Source organism: Nelumbo lutea, chromosome 4 (assembly GCF_056320005.1).
Source record: "Nelumbo lutea isolate HS-2025 chromosome 4, American lotus-T2T, whole genome shotgun sequence".
Classification (NCBI taxonomy): domain Eukaryota; kingdom Viridiplantae; phylum Streptophyta; class Magnoliopsida; order Proteales; family Nelumbonaceae; genus Nelumbo; species Nelumbo lutea.
Genome location: NC_142687.1, coordinates 71,865,706 through 71,885,469, shown reverse-complemented (window position 1 = coordinate 71,885,469; position 19,764 = coordinate 71,865,706). Strand labels below are relative to the sequence as shown.

The following is a 19,764-nucleotide window of genomic DNA, read 5'->3' as shown; positions in this document are numbered from 1 at the left end:
TTTACATTTTCAGTTGTAATAGGATTAGTTATTTATTTTCTTTTGTGAATATTGGCCTTTTTATTGCTTTGACCTTTACAGTTTATGACAAGCAGACCTGAACTGGAAGAGATCCTTTACGACCCGGAGATTGAACGGACTCTCCGTGTCCGTTTGAGAGCTGCTAGGCAAGTCAGACAAGAAGCACAAGAAATGGCTAAACAAAGAACTATGATGGATTATGCCAAGCCCACCCTCACCGGGACTGTCTCCAGCATTATCAGGCCAACTATTGCTGCCAATAACTTCGAAATTAAACCGGCCATAATCCAAATGATACAAAATACAGTTCAGTTTTGTGGTATGGCCCATGAGGATCCGAATGCCCATATTGCTAACTTCTTGGAAATTTGTGACACCTTCAAACACAATGGGGTAAGTGATGATGCCATCCGGCTGAGGTTATTCCCATTTTCTTTGAAGGATAAAGCCAAAGCTTGGTTGAACTCATTACTGGCAGGATCTATAGCCACATGGGACAAAATGGCCAGCCGTTTTCTCTCTAAATATTTTCCCCCTTTTAAAACTGCTAAAATGAGGAATGACATCACTACTTTTTTCCAGCAAGAGGGGGAATCTCTCTATGAGTCCTGGGAACGTTACAAGGAGCTACTAAGGAGGGTTCCTCACCATGGCCTTCCGATTTGGCTGCAGGTGCAAACATTTTATAATGGTCTGACCGATTCAAACAAGACCATCTTAGATGCAGCAGCTGGGGGCTCCATAAACAATAAGACTCCCGAGGTTGCCCATGCACTCATCGAGGATATGGCAGCCAATAACTACCAATGGCATTCAAAAAGGACACCAGTCAGAAAGCAGCATGGTCTTCATAATGTGGATACATACACAACTCTCTCTGCACAAATAGGAGCACTTAGCAAAAAATTTGATGAGATGCAGATGGCAGCTATGCATGTACAGTATGATAAGTGTGGAGGAGGCCATGATAGCACTGAATTCCAAGTTGGCAGTCAGTCTTTTCAGTCCACAGAACAAGTAGACTTTGTTGGCAACTTTACAAGACAGCCAGGAAATCAATACCATCATGCCCATAACCCCGGATGGAGAGGCCACCTGAATCAGCATGCACCTAAGCCTTTCCACCAAAACTTCTATCAGCCGGAACCGAAATCTAACTTGGAGGAGCTGATGACCAAGTTCATAGCTAGTGCGAAAAATAGATTTCAGAAAAATGAAACATCGATAAGGAACTTGGAAACTCAGGTTGGGCAGCTGGCACAGATGATTTCAGAAAGGGCTCCGGGTACCTTACCTAGTAACACCATGGTAAACCCAAGGGAACAAGAGGCTGTTGGGAGAATTCCCAATTCAGATACTTAGTCATAAACTGTCTTACTTGCTTTTTTATTTTTAAGTTTAGTTAGTTTTTCTTAGAATTTAATTGAATAAAGATACTAATCTCCTCTTCTAGTTTGCAAGTGATTTCTAGCAGAAGAAGCTTTCCACCGACAACATATTGCAGAATTTAAGAATGATCTTCAGGGAAGTCCTCTAAATACCTCCTATTACTTGATGATGCTCTTGCTAGTTTTATTATTACTGCCTAACACTACGAACATTGAGGACAATGTTCATCTTAAGTGTGGGGGAGTGAGCCCGAGGCTAGGGTATGGGGGCTGAAACCATGCACCTCATTCACCCCAACACACATATGCAGGCAATGACATAACCAAAAAAAGAAAAAAAAGACTGGAACCCCTCAAGTTCATTACTATTTATTTGATTTTTTTTAAGAAGGAATTCAATAAGTTGAGGGAGACTGATGTACTTGTTAAGTTTTTATTCTTGTGAATAACCCAGTTTGATACATGCATGAGAAAAGGAGAGCTGAATATGCCTTTCAGCATGACTAGCCCTAACTTCCTTCATGTGTATGGAAGCCCTTGATTTCATTGTTAATGGTCAAGAGAGCTAGTGCACATCTGAAGTGCTGATTCTTGAGGTTCAAAAGCCCAAATTGACTCCGCTATTTTGAGCTGAATAGTAAAACTAGCAGCTCAGAACATGAGTCCTACCTCAAGTAAGTGACCAGTGTGAGATGGAGCATAAGATGCACTCACACCAAAAAAAAAAAAAAAAAGAGAGAAAAGTGTGTGAGATGGAGCATAAAATGCACTCACACTGAAAAAAAGAAAAAGAAAAAAGGGTGAGATGGAGCATAAGATGCACTCACCCTTAGAAATAAGTAATTGTGGTGACAACCGAGGTTCAAAGGGGCACTCTAAAGTTGAACTCTCATTGAGATTTAGTTACAGATGTGAAACTTAGTGAAATTTGATCATTAACCTTGACAATTAAGGAGCTGATTTATATATGAATTAGGAGTGAAGGCTAGACTATGAGAAAATTCATATTCTCCTTTCCTTGGATCTGATACATATCTTAAATGGTAATTTACAAGAATAAGAGTTGAGCACTTACAAAAGTTCCCCGACTACTCAATGCATTTCTATCTTAAAAAGTTCACCAGGTAAATGGTGAGAACAAAAGGGGGGAATGTTAAGTTTATGGCTGATGTCTTTGCTTGAGGACAAGCAAAAGCTTAAGTGTGGGGGTATTTGATGAACCTACAATTTATCTATATTTTATGAGGTTTTTGCATGAAATTTTATGTTGGTTTAATTAGATTTTGCCCTATTTTAGCTTGATTGCAAGAAAGATTTCAGGGGGAGCCAAATCAACAAAAAGAAGCCTAGCAAGTGAAATTCTTTGGAAACTCTTTGGAAAATCCAAGGGAAGAAGCCTAGCAAGAAGGAAATTTCGGCCCAGCCCATTTTTAGCCCAAATAACAGCCTAGAGTGTAGCCCACATGAGCTCAAAAGCAAGCTAAGTTGTAGCCCAAATAGCAGCCCAAAGGGAGCTAGGGGCGGCAACTTCTAGGAGTTTCTTGAAGAGAAGGAGGGAGCACTCTAGAAGGTTCATGAGGGGTGTAATACACCCCATTCTAGAGGCTTCAAGAAGGGGCAAGAGCCCCCTTGAAAAACTTTATAAGGAGGCCACTAGGAGGGGAGAAAGTTGTTCAATTGCTTGAGAGGAAGGCTCTCCCACTCTTAGAGGTTCGGCCACCTTCAGAGAAGAGAAGAGAAGAAGGCTAGGCGCAAGGAAGAAGAAGAAGAAGGGCTGAAGGAAGTTCAAGACAAGCAAGCTAGAAGAAGAAGGTGAGTTCGAATTGAGAGTTTGTGATTCAAAGATCTTCTGTAATAAATCATTTGTAGTTTCGTTCTCTTTTGATTTGAATTCAGTTTCTTAGTTATATGTTCTTTCTTCTTTCTCCTTGTTTCCATTCTTCCTTGATGTATTTCAGCTTGTAAAATTTCAGTTCAGCAATCTAATTCTTTTTTATTCATTCAAATGGTCATGCATTGTACTTGAAGTTTCTTGAATAAGGGTGTGATTGTAGATTAATTCGGCCAACTAACCTTCAAAACTCAGATCTGAATTCTCAGATATGAGATTGCAAGATCTGAATTGCTTGAAAGAGAATTCAGATCTGCAATTTTCAGATTGGGCGAATTAATCTACAGCTTGGAATTCCTAGAGTGCTTGAGAGAGACTCTAGGAATTCAGATCTACTATTCAAGAACTGAATTGAGTGCAAGGTTAGAGATAACTTGCACAATTCAGTTGGTGATCAATTCAGATTTGAATTGATGCCTTAGAAGTGTTTGAAGAAATGCATGCATGGGGATTAGATTCTTGCTAGAGATAGAAGAACCGTCACTCATGCATAGGATGAACATGCGCTTGAGAGAGGTTGTTCATGACCTTGGGATTTCACCATACCAAGGCTCAATCATGATTTATTCGAATGATCCAAATTGATAGATTGCTGAATTCTGGGATTGACATTTACTGCTTACTCTTCTAACCTGAATTGAAGGCAATTGGACCAATGATTTAGATAGATTTTAATTTAGGATTTCTTAGCTTTCATTAGAGTTTTGATTTATTTGTTGATCAGATAAGAAGTGTTCAATTTAGTATTGGTAATTGTTTCCTAAATCCTCGTGGGAACGATACTTCACTCACTACTTTATTACTTGAATGGCTAGTGCACTTGCTAGTGTCACAATGTGCCACACATCACTATTTCTATTAATTATTACATCAGATCGAATACCTATACATTGAGTCTAAAAATAAAAAAAAAATTATTTATAGAAAAATTGTAATAAATAAATTCAATAAACTTCAAATCTTGTAGTTCTCCCTGCGCAAACCAAGATTTCGATCTCCTCTCGTACGAACAGCCCATAAATCACGAAAATTATAAAGAACTATTCTAAATAATAATCAGATTTATTTAAAATTAAATTCAGATTATTTGCCCATCTGTTTTGGGAACAAATTTCCCAAAACCCATATCTGCGCAAATTGGGTAGAACGCCTTCTCCCTATTTGCGTAGGTTCAAATCTGAAACAGAATGGTTCAAGATTTGAACCATGGCTCTGATACTACTGAAGGGATATGAAATCCATCACATGGACGCCCAAGATTGCGGAATAAAGGGGGCGAATTTCAAAATTTTTTCTCTCCCTTCAATTGGGAATCGAATTCCCTATTTAGAAAATCATATTTTCAAGGATCATTCTTGAACCATAAACTGAACCAGATCTGAACCAAAAGGAGGAGAGAGAGATAATACATAATACAGAGAAATAGTATCTCTCAATGGAGGTGTTCACGCCCAAGGTAGGATCCAAAATCTGCTCCCACTGAAGATGGCGCTGTGTAGGGTGGAGCAGAATCAGCAGTGTTCTTCCAAAAGAACTTGATCCTTCCAAAGAATCTCCTGGACGGCTAGTGAATACAACTCCTACCAATCTTTTCTCCAAAAGATTGGAATCAAGATCCAATATTGATTTCTCCCAAAGAATGGAGATCGAACTGCTGTAGGCGGCGGCTGCAGGAAGGAGGCGGCTAGAGAGTATTTGCAGGGTGCAGAATTCTCTCTTCTATGATCTCAGCTCTGAAGACAAGACTAGTGGTTGTCTGTTGTGATGTATCTAAAGGCTGCCGCCCCCTCTTCCTTTTATAGACTTAAAGGGATCAGCTCCTAATCCCATTAGGAGTTGCTAACACAAATCATATCTGGATTACAAGTCCCTTTAAGATAAGGGATAATCCTTATCTTATCTGCAGATGAGATCAGCCAGCTCCTTTTCTAATTAGGAAGTTTCCAAATCTAAATCTCATTTAGATCTTGGACTCTCTGAGTGGATAGGGTGTGGGCCCTATCCTATCAGCTGATCTTTTCTTAGAATTCGCCCTTAAAGACTAACCAAATTAGCCCAATTCGAAATGGGCTTAAGGCCCATTTAAGGTAATGTATTCATCTAGCCTTCCAAACTGGTGCCCAGTTGGGCTTCCTTGTATGGCGTGGGACCCAAATATTGATCTACACATCAGCCACATGGGTTCAGCCCAGCCTATGTTACAAGGCCTGGCCGAATACACTGTTATGGACAGTGCACCCCTTGAAAACCCATCAGATGGGCTCTATGGGCCCAACACTTACTCTAAGTGGTCCATGGGCCAAGCACCCTTGTAACACCCAGGGACTGTGGGCAGATGCAAAATTAGCTCATCAGGTATTATTCTCAATGGCCTTACACTTAACCTCTCAGCCCATAATGATCATACACTGCCCGACAAGAGAGGACCTCTCCCTCGACTGCAAGGAACAGTGTTGCACTCTTTGCTTATACCGATCCCGAGAATTAAAACCTTTTGAAAATCATTTCAAAACCATAATATATATACTTTTATATTTCATATAAAATATATTTTGCAAAACATATCTCAACGATTGAAATCGGCTTCCGGTAGTCTTGGTTTCCATCGGTGAGACTGCATCCCCGATCTTTACCTTTGTCTGACAAAGGGGCTGATCCTGTCACTATGATCACCCACTCAGATGAATTCTCAAACTGTCCCAACATACTGAGGTTTTGACCCCCACTAAGGATCTCACTGATTGGTACATCAAAGACAGCCCAATCCAACACCTAGTGCAGTATCATAATCGAGTCTAGGGGTTTGGTGTAATTTCCAGTCTTGCCCATCAATCTCCAAGGTCCAGGGCAATACTGGAAATCTGATCCAGTTCAAAGATTCAATTAATCCCACACTGTATGTGCCTAGGGTCTCACCCTGGTAGCAGAGACAATACACCCCAACCGACTTGGTGGCACCACAGTGTCAGCCTTGTCAGGATAAGTCTCCCTAGACCGACCCACTAGTTGTGAACATTCTAAACTAACACGAGTCTCATTAAGTGTCCAGTTTAAGGGTATTACTGATGAGACCAAAATGAACCCTAAATTTATCCCCTAATATTCACTCTTTTACATTTATTTATCACTTAAATGGACTCATTACTCTTGTATTTCGATTCAGGGCAATAAAAAAGGCAATTGGAAGAAAACAGGGCAAATCGGTTGATTTTGCAAAATTTCGGTGACAGTCAGTAATTTGGGCCTAACTCTCAATTCTGGTCATCGAATTAGACAATTCAAGAAGAATTAGAAATATGAAAGGAACGCCCACAACTTTTATGTTTTGAATTTTGATAGATTCAGCATGCATCGTGTACAAAAATGAGCCCAAAGTCGGAGAAAGTTCGCAGCCAGGCCCATTTCACAACTTAAGCCCAATTCGCAGAAGTACCTTGAAGCAGCCCAACTCGAATTCAAGAGTTAAGAGTCCGAATTTCAAATGTAATCTCCAAGGAGAGAGTTTTATCAGATCTAAAGTCTTGAATGTAATCCTAGAGAGATAAGAAGATTGAGATTAGAGCATTAGATAAGAGATAGGATAGGATTAGTTCAAGATAAGATCAAAACTCCCTAAGGATAAGATGATCTCCTAGAAGGAGTTGGAAAACAGCCCTCTCTTTTGGCTATATAAAGAGGGGGGCGAACCAGCTCCAGCAATCACTCATTCCAAGATCCAAGAGATCATCAAGAAGACCAATAAGCAAGAAGGCAGTTCGGCTATGGAGAAGAAGAGCATGGAGATTGCGCAGATCATGAGTAGCTAAGCTTCTTTTTCTGGTTCAAGGGGGGAGGTTCGATTGTGTCATTGTGAGGTTCTATAGTTACTTTATTTTCTTTCTTTTTAATTCAAGTATTCATTGGTACTTGTGCACATTTTTATTGGATGTTAATGTTAATTAGTCTGACAAGCTAAATTAATGTTGATTTTCCTACTGCTATCTATGATTTCGGTGATCCGTAATTGTCATGAATAATGGTACAAGTAGCAATTATGTTGTTATCTTTTTTGGGTCAATTGTTCGTGACAGCCTTTGACCAATGTTTTAACATGGTTCAACCTAAAAGAATCGATGGAACAAAATTCAGTAATTGTAGCTATCTCAATTATTGTTATTTTGGTTTAACTGTTTTCACAAATCTTAATGCTATCACTGTTTAACATGGAACGCTATCGTACCTAGTTGAGTGGTGATAAGTGTTGATCGAATGCTGGGTTTGGTCAACTGAATTAGGAAAACACAAGGTTTATTATGGCTATCTTAATAAATCTAAGGTTAAATGCTTGAATTGCAAGAATGCTAAATTGTACCTAGGATCGATGGCCAATCGATTCAACCCAAACCCTTGAACCAGAATTCGGTAAGACTGATTTTCTCTTGTTTGTTTAGTTTGTTATTCTTTTAATTTTAGTTATTTAATATTTCCACACAATTACTTTATCCATTCGGCTAAGAGATTACTGATTTGCTCCCTGTGGGATTCGACCGAGAAACACTTTTATTGCAAATATTTTATTGTGGGACTAGTACTAATTTTGAGGGCTTCGACAAACCCGTCAAAATTTTGGTGTCGTTGCCGGGGAGCAAATTTAATTTCTTAGCTATTACCTTCCTCTTGTTAACCTCTTTCATTTTATGACTCGTGCTTCTCAACGAGGTGAACTCGAGTACAACCCTGAAATTGAGAGGACCACCCGTCGTTTAAGAAAGGAGGCGAAGCAAAGGAAGGATCGTTTACCAAAGAAGGTGAATTCAGATTGTGATCTTCCCATCTTCGAAGAAGTAGAAAGAATGGCTGACAGAGAGAGGACATTAAGGGAGTTTGCTGCACCAATTATGAACCAACAACCTTTATGCATCACGTACCCCACTCTTGAGGTAGCCTTTGAACTCAAATCTGGTTTGATTCAATTATTACTTCTGTTTCATGGTTTCCCAGGTGAGGACCCTCACAAACATCTAAAGGAATTTCATGTCGTCTGTTCAAGCATGAAGTCTCAAGGTATGACCGGGGACCAGGTAAAACTCATAGCCTTTCCATTTACTTTAAGAGATAAAGCAAAGGATTGGTTGTATATTCTTCCTCCCGGATCAATACTTACATGGGACGAGATGAATAGGATATTTTTAGATAAATATTTTCCTGCATCCCAGGCTGCAAATATAAGAAAAGAAATATGTGGAGTTCGGCAATTTGGTGGTGAGACACTATACGAATATTGGGAAAGATTTAAACAACTTGTTGCTAGCTGTCCACATCACCAAATACCTGAACAACTATTAATCCAATACTTCTATGAAGGGCTGCAGCCCATGGATAGAAGTATGGTCGATGTAGCCAATGGAGGAGCCTTGGTGAACAAGACACCCAAAGCGGCCAGGGAGTTAGTCTCCAACATGGCCGAAAATTCACAACAGTTTGGTGCAAGGACAGATGGTACCATTAGACGGGTTAATGAGGTAAGCCATGTAATTTTAGAAAATCATATTTCTGACCTAACTACTTTGGTAAGACAACTCGCTGCAGGACAAGTATAAACTGCCAGGGTGTGTGGTATCTGTTCGATTCCTGGCCATCCTACGGACATGTGTCCATCATTGCAAGATGGTTCGATGCAGCAAGTCAATGCCGTAGGAGGATTACCGGGCTAGCCCCAACGAAAGTATGATCCCTACTCCAATTATTACAATCCGGGGTGGAGAGATCACCCAAACCTATGCTACGGGAACCAAGGAGGACAGCAGCAATACCAGCACCATTTTTTCAGTCAACAGCTCCAGTTTTCAACACCCATCACAGCGCAAGGCCAACCCTCGAATTCAGGTACATCATTAGAAGATATAGTTAAGGCTCTAGCTACTAATACTCAGCAATTTCAACAGAAAACAAGAGCCAGCATTCAGAATTTGGGGAACCAAATCAGCCAACTTGCCACTGCCGTTAGCAAGTTGGAGGTGTAGAGCTCCGGGAAACTACCATCACAAACGGTAGTCAACCCCAAGGAGAATGTAAATGCAGTGGTGCTGAGAAGCGGGAAGGAACTGCAGCTAGAACCTACCTCACCAAGGAAGGTGGATAAAAGACAAGAAGAAGACAAGGTGCAGGACTCAAGAGTTAGAGAGAACGTTTCAGCCATGATCAAGAGGACCATACCAGAAAAACATGCTGATCCAGGTATGTTCACCCTACCCTATGTGATTGGCAATAAGCAAATCGAGTATGCCATGCTGGACTTAGGTGCATCTATCAACGTCATGCCATACTCGATTTACTATGCTTTGAGATTAGGTCCTTTAAGGGAAATTAAAGCTGTTATCCAATTAGCTGATCGTTCTAACGCCTTCCCAGAAGGGATTGTTGAGAATGTAATGGTGCAGGTTAACGATTTAATTTTCCCAGCTGATTTTTACATTTTGAAGATGGAGGAGGACACGATCGAAAGTTCAGCCCCACTTCTATTAGGCAGGCCATTTATGAAAATGGCCAAGACCAAAATAGATGTGGATGAGGGTACCCTCTCCGTCGAAATCGGCGGGGAGACTATTAAATTTAATATTTTTGAAGGTATGAAGTACCCAAATGAAGACCATTCGGTTGATACTATTGATCCAACTATGCAGGAATTTTTTGAAAAAGATATGAATGAGGAGCTAGATTCGAGTGCACAATTGGATATGAAGGCCCCTATTCCAGATTTGAACAAGCTCATGATGGTTGGAAGGGGAGCACACCGAAAGCTGAAACCACGAGAGCTAAAGTAGCAAAGGAGGACGTCGAGCATAATGACGTTAAACAATTGCGCTTGTGGGAGGCAACCCATTGTGTTTAGTTAATTTTGTTATTTTGTTTGGATTTGATTTTTGTGTTTAGTAGGAACCCAACAAGACAAACAGGGAAGTACCCCCAAATCCTTCTACTTTATGCATAATCACATACACTAGGAACAATGTATAACTTAAGTGTGGGGGGATTAGGAAAATCTGATGGAAATTTGGGATACTTTACCTTCTTCAAATTTCTGCTCCTGGAAACTTATCCTTGAACGATTTCAACTTATCAGGAATCATGTGCTTAGGCTGAATAGATAAGATAGGATGCAAGCATGAATAACTGAATCTTTCTTGGCTGCATATGGTACCTCATGATTTTAATCGATCAATAGGCAAGATGCATAAGGGTTTGATTGATTTTCACATAATTATTTGTCAAACATGGGTTGATTATTCTAGAACTTGTTGTGTTAGGCATATAGAGACCACGATCAATGAATTCATGGATCAGGCGGTGAAACCCTGTGATTCTTGTGAAAAAAAAAAAGAGGGAGTTTGAAACTAAAATCGTGATTAATGTGAGATGGAGCATAAAATGCACTCACATCTAGAAACAAAAAACAAGTGTGAGATGGAGCATAAAATGCACTCACATCTAGAAATGAAAACAAGTGTGAGATGGAGCATAAAATGCACTCACATCTTGAAAAGAAGGCAAGGGTGAGATGGAGCATAAGATGCACTCACCCTAGAACCCCAACCCCATTCTCACAATCAGATCCTAGGAATTCACACTAAGTGATGAAGATGTGATACATAGCAAGTTTATGGCAATAAGCACACCTTGTTTTGATTCAAAGGAAAGTATTTACATCTGGCCGAATTGGTTTGTTAAAAGCAATGAGCACCCGTGCAGTCTAAGGAGTTTCAGCCCTGGAAGGCTTGTCTCCTTGACTATCGATTTAACTTGGGACCATGAGGAATGGTGATTTGCGATCACTCTTGGACAAGAAAAAGGGGAGAAAGAGATGAAAAGGGAAAGGTTACCAAGTCTGAACTAAAGCATGAAATGAACCAGGCCTCATGTAGAGAAAAAGAAAGATTGAAAATGAATAGTTAGTCTCTCTTGTGTTACTTGAGTTTTTGCCTTGCCCGAGGACGGGCAAAGTTTAAGTGTGGGGGGATTTGATGAGACCAAAACGAACTCTAATTTTATCCCCTAATATTCACTCCTTTACATTTATTTATCACTTAAATGGACTCATTACTCTTGTATTTCGATTCAGGGCAATAAAAAAGGCAATTGGAAGAAAACAGGGCAAATCGGGTGATTTTGCACAGTTTCGGCGACAGTCAGTAATCTGGGCCTAACTCTCAATTCCGGACACCGAATTAGACAATTCAGGAAGTATTAGAAAGATGAAAGGAAGGCCCACAACTTTTATGTTTTGGATTTTGACATATTCGGCCCGCATTGAGTATGAAAACGAGCCCAAAGTCAGAGCAAGTTTGTAGCCAGGCCCATTTCACAACTTAAGCCCAACTCGCAGAAGTACCTTGAAGCAGCCCAACTCGAATTCAAGAGTTAAGAGTCCGAATTTCGAATGTAATCTCCAATGAGAGAGTTTTATCAGATCTAAAGTCTTGAATGTAATCCTAGAGAGATAAGAAGATTGAGATTAGAGCATTAGATAAGAGATAGGATAGGATTAGTTCAAGATAAGATCAAAACTCCACAAGGATAAGATGATTTCCTAGAAGGAGTTGGAAAACAGCCCTCTCCTTTGGCTATATAAAGAGGGGGGTGAACCAGATCCAGCAATCACTCATTCCAAGATCCAAGAGATCATCAAGAAGACCAAGAAGCAAGAAGGCAATTCGGCTATGGAGAAGAAGAGCATGGAGATTGCGCAGATCATGAGTAGCTAAGCTTCTTTTCCTGGTTCAAGGGGGGAGGTTCGATTGTGTTATTGTGAGGTTCTATAGTTACTTTATTTTCTTTATTTTTAATTCAAGTATTTATTGGTTCTTGTGCACATTTTTATTGGATGTTAATGTTAATTAATCTGACAAGCTGAATTAAGTTTGATTTTCCTACTGCTATCCATGATTTTGGTGATCCGTAATTGTCACGAATAATGGTACAAGTAGCAATTAGGTTGATATCTTTTTTGGGTCAATTGTTCGTGACAGCCTTTGACCAATGTTTTAACATGGTTCAACCTAAAAGAATCGATGGAACAAAATTCAGTAATTGCAGCTATCTCAATTATTGTTACTTTGGTTTAACTGTTTTCACAAATCTTAATGCTATCACTGTTTAACATGGAACGCTATCGTACCCAGTTGAGTGGTGATAAGTGTTGATCGAATGCTGGGTTTGGTCAACTGAATTAGGAAAACACAAGGTTTACTATGGCTATCCTAATAAATTTAAGGTTAAATGCTTGAATTGCAAGAATGCTAAATTGTACCTAGGATCGATGGCCAATCGATTCAACCCAAACCCTTGAACCAGAATTCGGTAAGACTGATTTTCTCTTGTTTGTTTAGTTTGTTATTCTTTTAATTTTAGTTATTTAATACTCCCACACAATTACTTTATTCATTCGGCTAAGAGATTACTGATTTGCTCCCTGTGGGATTCGGCCTAGAACCACTTTTACTGCAAATATTTTATTGTGGGACTAGTACTAATTTTGAGGGCTTCGAAAAACCCGTCAATTACACAGAAACATACCAAGGGAACATGAATCAAATATGCACTTTTATTCATTTACAATAAACTCATAAAGTACATCATTTTGATTGAAGCTAAGGGCATACAAAACTGTCTAACAGGTGCATCTACGATTGGAAGGCATCTACGTGATCAGTTGGGTCGAATGACCCATCCTACTTGTCAAGAGGGGGAAGCTTGAAGTCTTTAAGCATTGGGCTACTAATAGCTTGGGAGACAGGGGGATTGAACTGAAAGGATGGGAGCCTTGGCTTCACCCAAGCTTATTTCTTCTTTGCCTCCAAGCTCAGATAGGTCGTGGGTGGCAGACCGATGAGCTCGGCAGCGGTGTCTCTGTTTCTTGGTGGGCTCGGAATTTGTACTATTCACCTCTGTGCTGTCCGGGATGGTGTGTGCAGGAAGTAGCTCAAGCCATTGGTGATGACTGTGGATAGAAGGATCCTACTTAGAGCCTGTGGCTAGAATCTCGAACTAGTTCTCCAAGAATGGGGTATCAGGCTTGGATGGCTGAGAGGATATGGACTTGGCGAGCTGGGGTCCTTCCGACCTGACCGCCTGTGCCGAGGTCGGAGTGACCAGTCTTTCCTGTCTGCTGCAGGAGGAGGCCTGACTTCTTGGAGGGTTCTGGGGGGCCTTTCCTGGGCGAGAAAGTTGCTCCTCTTAACGATGGGACCTAGCCCGCTGTGAGGCTGGGTGCCGAGGAGGGAGGTGCGATTGCTGAAGCTGAGGCTATGGTAGCTGGGGAAATTGCTGTTGGTACTGGTATTGGGAGACCCAGTGTAGCATGTGCTATTGATAGATCTGAAACTGCTGAAACTGTTGCATTTGAGCATGCATGACCCGCATGCATTGCACCAAATCTTCAGTCGGCTCAGGCTAGCCATTGGGGGCACAACCAAGGGTTCAGTGAAGGTTGTTCCAACTGTGGTAGGGAGTGGAGCAACAATGGGTGCCCCTACAAGAGTCACGTTCAAACTAGGGATCCCGTCCGCTAAGAGGGGGACGGTAATCTATCCGATACAGATAGTAGGGAGCTGGGGCTGTTCTGTGGAGTTATTCATCTCTATGTTTCATCCGATATTGCTTAAGGATGCCATGAGTGTCGAGTTTTTGGAGAGTAAAGAGATGTGAAAGTTTCAGGAAAGGATTTTTGAAGCGTTTCCCACAGACAGTGCCAAATGATGTAGCGCGATCCAGTCACTCCTAACTGGCACTCACGTGGCTCCTTGAAGGTACCTGAGGTGAAGAAGAAGAAGAATAGAACACTTCAGGAGTACCCTTAATATAATTGGTCTTGGGATGACTTGTCTGCTTGGGAGCTCAGGCGAGCTAGTTCCCCTAGCTCGCGAGCTAAAGTTGCCTAGAAGTATCCCTTCAAAGGTAGCTCGGGGAACCCGGAGCTCGCATTGTGGCGAGCTCCTCCTTTTGTGAGCTACAATGTAGCGAGCTGCTTTATGGGCCCGTCACTTAGTAGCACTAGGCAACAATGCTGAGCTATCGCTCGTGCTGAGTTAGTGTCCATGTGTCACCATTTCATAGGTAGGGTTAAATCGTACTCCATCACACACTATTACTTGCCCACGATCTGTACACTTGCAGAAATCGTACAACATTTATGTCCCATTAGGTACACATACCCATTACCGAGAGTATCCATTGGTAAAAGCTATAAAATATGAATGTGAATTGTGTCCTATCATTCAAGGGATCACATACATCTATATGTATAAGGCCAAGTGCACCTATACTTCTTTTAGGCTTACCTATAAATGTATTCTTGGTCATCTTTCCTTAAAGGCAAGGTTCATAAGTTGGTAGATATTCTATTGTAACAAAATCTAGAGGATCGTCCTTCACCAATCTTGGTCATCTTTCCTCCTCACTAGTCAAGGTTTCCACCAGGTAACTATCTTGGTCATAACCATAACGGATTGGTGGCCTGGATACCCGAGTGGATCTTCTAGGTTGGTTACTACTTGGAACTTGTGGGACATCTCCCATTTCTCCTGAGCTCTCCTCATCAAGAACAATTTCCTAACGATGGGTGTCTAGGATGTAATCGGTCTTCAAGAATTGGGCATTTTCGACTGCAGAAAACTTTCTGCTCACTTGGGTCATAGAATAGGTAACCTACAGAGCCTTTTGGGTAGCCTACAAATAGGCAACGGCTGGTCTTGGATTCCAACTTGTCTACACTCGTTCTTTTAACGTGTGCTGGACAACCCCAAATCTTCAAGTGTTTGACACTTGGTTTCTTTCCGGTCCAAAGTTCATATGGAGAGTTCATAAACGATTTGGTTGGAAACTGATTCAGCATGTAAATCACAGTCTCTAATGCGTAACCCCAAAAGGATGTGGGTAACTCTGAGTGTATGAGAAGTGACCAGACCATATCCAATAAGGTCCTATTCCTCTTCTCTGAAACATCGTTAAGTTGTGGTGTAGCAAGAGGAGCTAATTGTGATACTTGAAAGAATGGTAGGATCCATCTAATGGACGCCAAAAAGGTTACGGAATGGGTGGGCGAATTTCAAAAATTTCCTACCTTCTCTCAACTGGGAATCATATTCCCTAAATTTAGAATACAGTATTCAAGGATCCTACTTGAACCATAATCAAACCAGATCTGTACCAAAAGATAAATGGGAGGAATATACCTGATCCGGAGAAGCAGTATCTCCCAAAATTGGTGTTCACGACCAAAGAATGTTCCAAGATCCGTTCCTGCTGAAGATGACACAGCTGTGAATGGAACAGAACCAGTAGGGTGCGTCCTTCACACTGGATCCTTCACAAGAATCCTCTGGAAGTACTAAACACTGAATCCTTTTCAGTCTTTCTTGCAAGACTGATGTCAAGAACAGATTTCTTGACTTTCTTCTCTGCAAAGATCTAATCTTCCAAAGGCAGATGGCGGCGGCAGGAGGAGATTTCCAAAACAAAAAGGCTGAACTGTTTTTCTGTTTTTTTTTGGAGAGTATGAATCAGATCAGATCTGAATTCGCAGGAGGTATCCTATACCTCTTCAAGGCGGTTCGAAATCTCCTCCTTTCTTCTTGATTAAGAAACCTCCTTTTTAGGAGTTATCCCAATCCAAATCAGTATTTGGATAGGGGATAATCTTAATCATTTTCTGCAGATAGAGTTAGCTTACTCCTGATCTTATCAGGAGATTACCAGATTCAAATCTAATTTGAATTTGGTCTCTAAGAGTGGATAAGGCTAAAAGGCCCAATCCTTTTACTAACTTTAATCTCAAATTCGCCCCATGGATGGGTGATCATATCAGTCCACCTCGAAAATGGGCTTTTGGCCCATTAAGTGTTCAGTGTCTAATTACTTTCCAATCTGCTGCCCAGTTGGGCTTCTTTGTATGGCGTGGGACCCAAGCATTGATCTACACACCAGCCACATGGGTTTGGCCCAGCCTTTAATACAAGGCCCAGCCAGATTCACTGAAAAACTCAATGAACCCCTTAAGTCCATCATATGGACCCTATGGGCCCAACACTTACATTAAGTGGTCCCTGGGCCAAGCCATCTTATAAAAACCCAGGGACTGTGGGCAGGTGCAAGATTAGCCCATCAGGTATTATCCTCAATGGTCTTACACTTAACCTCTCAGCCCTTAATGATCAAGCACTGCCCGACAAGAGAGGACCTCTCCCTCGGCTGCAAGGAACAGTGCCGCACTCTCCTCTCACATGGATCCCGGGAATTAAAACCATTTGCAAACAATTCGAAACCGTACATATATATATAAATATATTAATTTTGCAAAACAAAATTCCAACGATTGAAATCAACTGCCGGCAGTTTGGTTTCCATCAGAGAGAGTGCATTCCCGATCATTACCCTTTGTCCGACAAAGTGGCTTATTCTGTCACTATGATCACCCACTCAGATGAATTCTCAAACTGCCCCAACATACCCAGGTTTTGATCCCCGCTAAGGATCTCACTGAATGGCATATCAAAGGCAGCCTGATCCAACACCTAGTGAAATGTCATAATCGAGTCTAGGGGTCAGGTGTAACTTTTCAGTTTTGCCCATCTATCTCCAAGGTCCAGGGCAATACTGGAAATCTGGTCCGGTTCACGGATTCAAGTAATCCCATACTGCATGTGCCTCGGGTCTTACCCTGATGGCTGAGACAGGCCATCCCAACACTTGGTGGCACACCAGTATCAGCCTTGGCAGGATAAATCTCCCCAGACTTATCCAACAGCTGTGAACATTTAAAACAAACATGAGTCTCTATAAATGTCCAGTTTTAGGGTTTTACACAGAATTAAACCAAACAACATGAATCAAACATGCACTTTATTTATTTCCACTAAATAACAAAAGTACATCAAATCAGATTGAAGCTAAGGGCATACAAAACTGTCTAACAGCTCCCACTTGCACTTAGGTCCAATCTGGTACAAGCCGGAGTCCCATACTTTCCACGTGTTTCTCAAACACCTTCTGTGTCTGTGGCTTAGTCAATGGGTTTGCCACATTATCCGCTGATGCTACCTTCTGAATCAGGACGTCCCCTCTACCAACGATCTCCCGCAGTACATGGTACTTTCTCTCGATGTGCTTCGACTTCGAGTGAGCCCGAGGCTCTTTAGCCTGGGCGATCGCTCCATTGTTGTAACACAACAACGGGATGGGAGATGTGCTGGATGGAATCACTCCCAATTCGTGTATGAACTTCTTCATCCACACGGCTTCCTTGGCAGCTTCACTTGCGGCAATGTACTCGGCCTCGGTTGTGGAGTCTGCAGTGGACCCCTGTTTGCTGCTTTTCCAGCAAACAGCACACGATCCTATCGTGAAAACATACCCAGATGTAGACTTTCTATCATCTGGATCCGACTGGAAATCGGCATCGGTATACCCTAGAACTTGCAGTGAGCTACCATCGAATACCAGACAAAACTCTTTTGTCCTTTGAAGGTATTTGAGTATGTTCTTCACAGCAGTCCAATGCTCCTGCCCTGGGTTTGCCTGGAATCTGCTTACTACACTCACCGCCTGAGCAATGTCAGGGCGAGTGCACAGCATGGCATACATGATGCTCCCTACGGCTGAGGCATAGGGAACGTCTCTCATGCTCTCAATCTCCTCAGAAGTCTTGGGAGACATCTTCTTGGAGAGAGTGACTCCGTGCCTGAAAGGAACGTTTCCTTTCTTGGAGTTCTCCATGCTGTACCTTTTGACAATTTTGTCAATATAAGCAGCCTGGGATAATCCAATTATCCGCTTCGATCTATCTCTATAGAGTCGAAGACCCAGTATGTATGAAGCTTCTCCAAGATCTTTCATGGAGAACTGCTGTGATAGCCATACCTTGACCGAAGTCAACATTCCTACATCATTCCCAATGAGTAGGATATCGTCCACGTACAACACCAAAAAGGTGATCTTATCCCCACTGGACTTCCTGTAAACACAGGGCTCATCCGGATTCTGCTCAAAGTCAAACGTTTTGACTGCAAAATCAAAACGGATGTTCCAACTCCTAGAAACCTGCTTAAGTCCATATATGGATCTATTAAGTTTACATACCATGTGTTCCTGACCAGCAGCAATGAAGCCTTGCGGCTGCTACATGTAGATATCTTCACTAAGATCTCCATTCAGGAACGCGGTTTTGACATCCATTTGCCAAATCTCATAGTCATGGTACGCTGCTACAGCTAGCAGGATCCTAATGGATTTAAGCATGGCCACGGGCGAAAAGGTTTCCTCATAGTCGATGCCTTCTTTCTGAGTATACCCTTTCACCACCAAGCGAGCTTTAAAGGACTCAATCCTGCCATCGGGGCCCTTCTTCCTCTTGTAGATCCATTTGCAACCAATTGCTTTTACCCCGGGGGGCGGATCCACTAGAGTCCAGACTCCATTGGTCTCCATTGAGTCCATTTCAGCTCTCATGGCCTCCACCCACTTCTGGGAGTCTATGTCTAACATAGCTTCCGCGTAAGTCACGGGATCCTCTTCACTAGTCAAGGTTTCCACCAGGTAACTATCCTGGTCATAACCATATCAGACTGGTGGTCTGGATACCCGGGTGGTTCTTCTAGGTTGGTCATTACCTGGAATTTGTGGGACATCTCCCACTGCTCTTGAGCTCTCCTCATCAAGAACTATTTCCTGACGATGGGTGTCCAGGATGTAATTGGATTCTAAGAACTGGGCGTTTCGACTGCAGAACACTTTCTGCTCACTCGGGTCATAGAATAGATAACCCACCGAATCCTTTGGGTAGCCTATAAATAGGCAATGACTGGTTTTAGATTCCAACTTGTCCGCACTTGTTCTTTTAACATGTGCAGGACAACCCCAAATCTTCAAGTGTCTTACACTTGGCTTCCTTCCGGTCCAAAGTTCATATGGAGTTTTAGGAACTGATTTGGTTGGAACCCGATTCAGCACGTAGATAGCAGTCTCTAATGCATATCCCCAAAAGGATGTGGGTAATTGTGAGCGTACGAGAAGTGACCGGACCATGTCCAACAAGGTCCTATTCCTCCTCTCTGAAACACCGTTGAGTTGAGGTGTAGCAGGAGGAGCTAATTGTGACACTATCCCATTGGCCTTTAAGTAGTCCCTGAATTCGTCAGAGAGATACTCGCCACCTCGATCTGATCGAAGGGCCTTAATTTCTCTCCCTAACTGTTTCTCGACTTCCTGTCTGAACTCTTTGAACTTTTCAAATGATTCAGACTTATGTCTCATTAGGTACACGTAACCATATCGTGAAAAATCATCTGTAAAGGTGATGAAGTAAACGTGTTGATTCCGTGTCCTAACACTCAGGGGACCACATACATCAGTATGTATCAGGTCAAGTGTGCCTTCAGATCTTTCAGGCTTACCGTCAAATGGCCGCTTAGACATCTTACCTTGAAGGCAAGG

At 41.8% G+C, this 19,764-nt stretch overlaps 1 non-coding gene across 1 annotated transcript; it reads right to left on the bottom strand.

Annotated features, from left to right (window-relative positions):
* Positions 1 to 570: 570 nt before the first annotated feature.
* LOC148861048 (small nucleolar RNA R71) lies at positions 571 to 677 on the bottom strand. The gene has a single exon (XR_016095309.1). It is a non-coding gene; the product is annotated as a small nucleolar RNA R71 (small nucleolar RNA).
* Between the last annotated feature and the right edge of the window lie 19,087 nt (positions 678 to 19,764).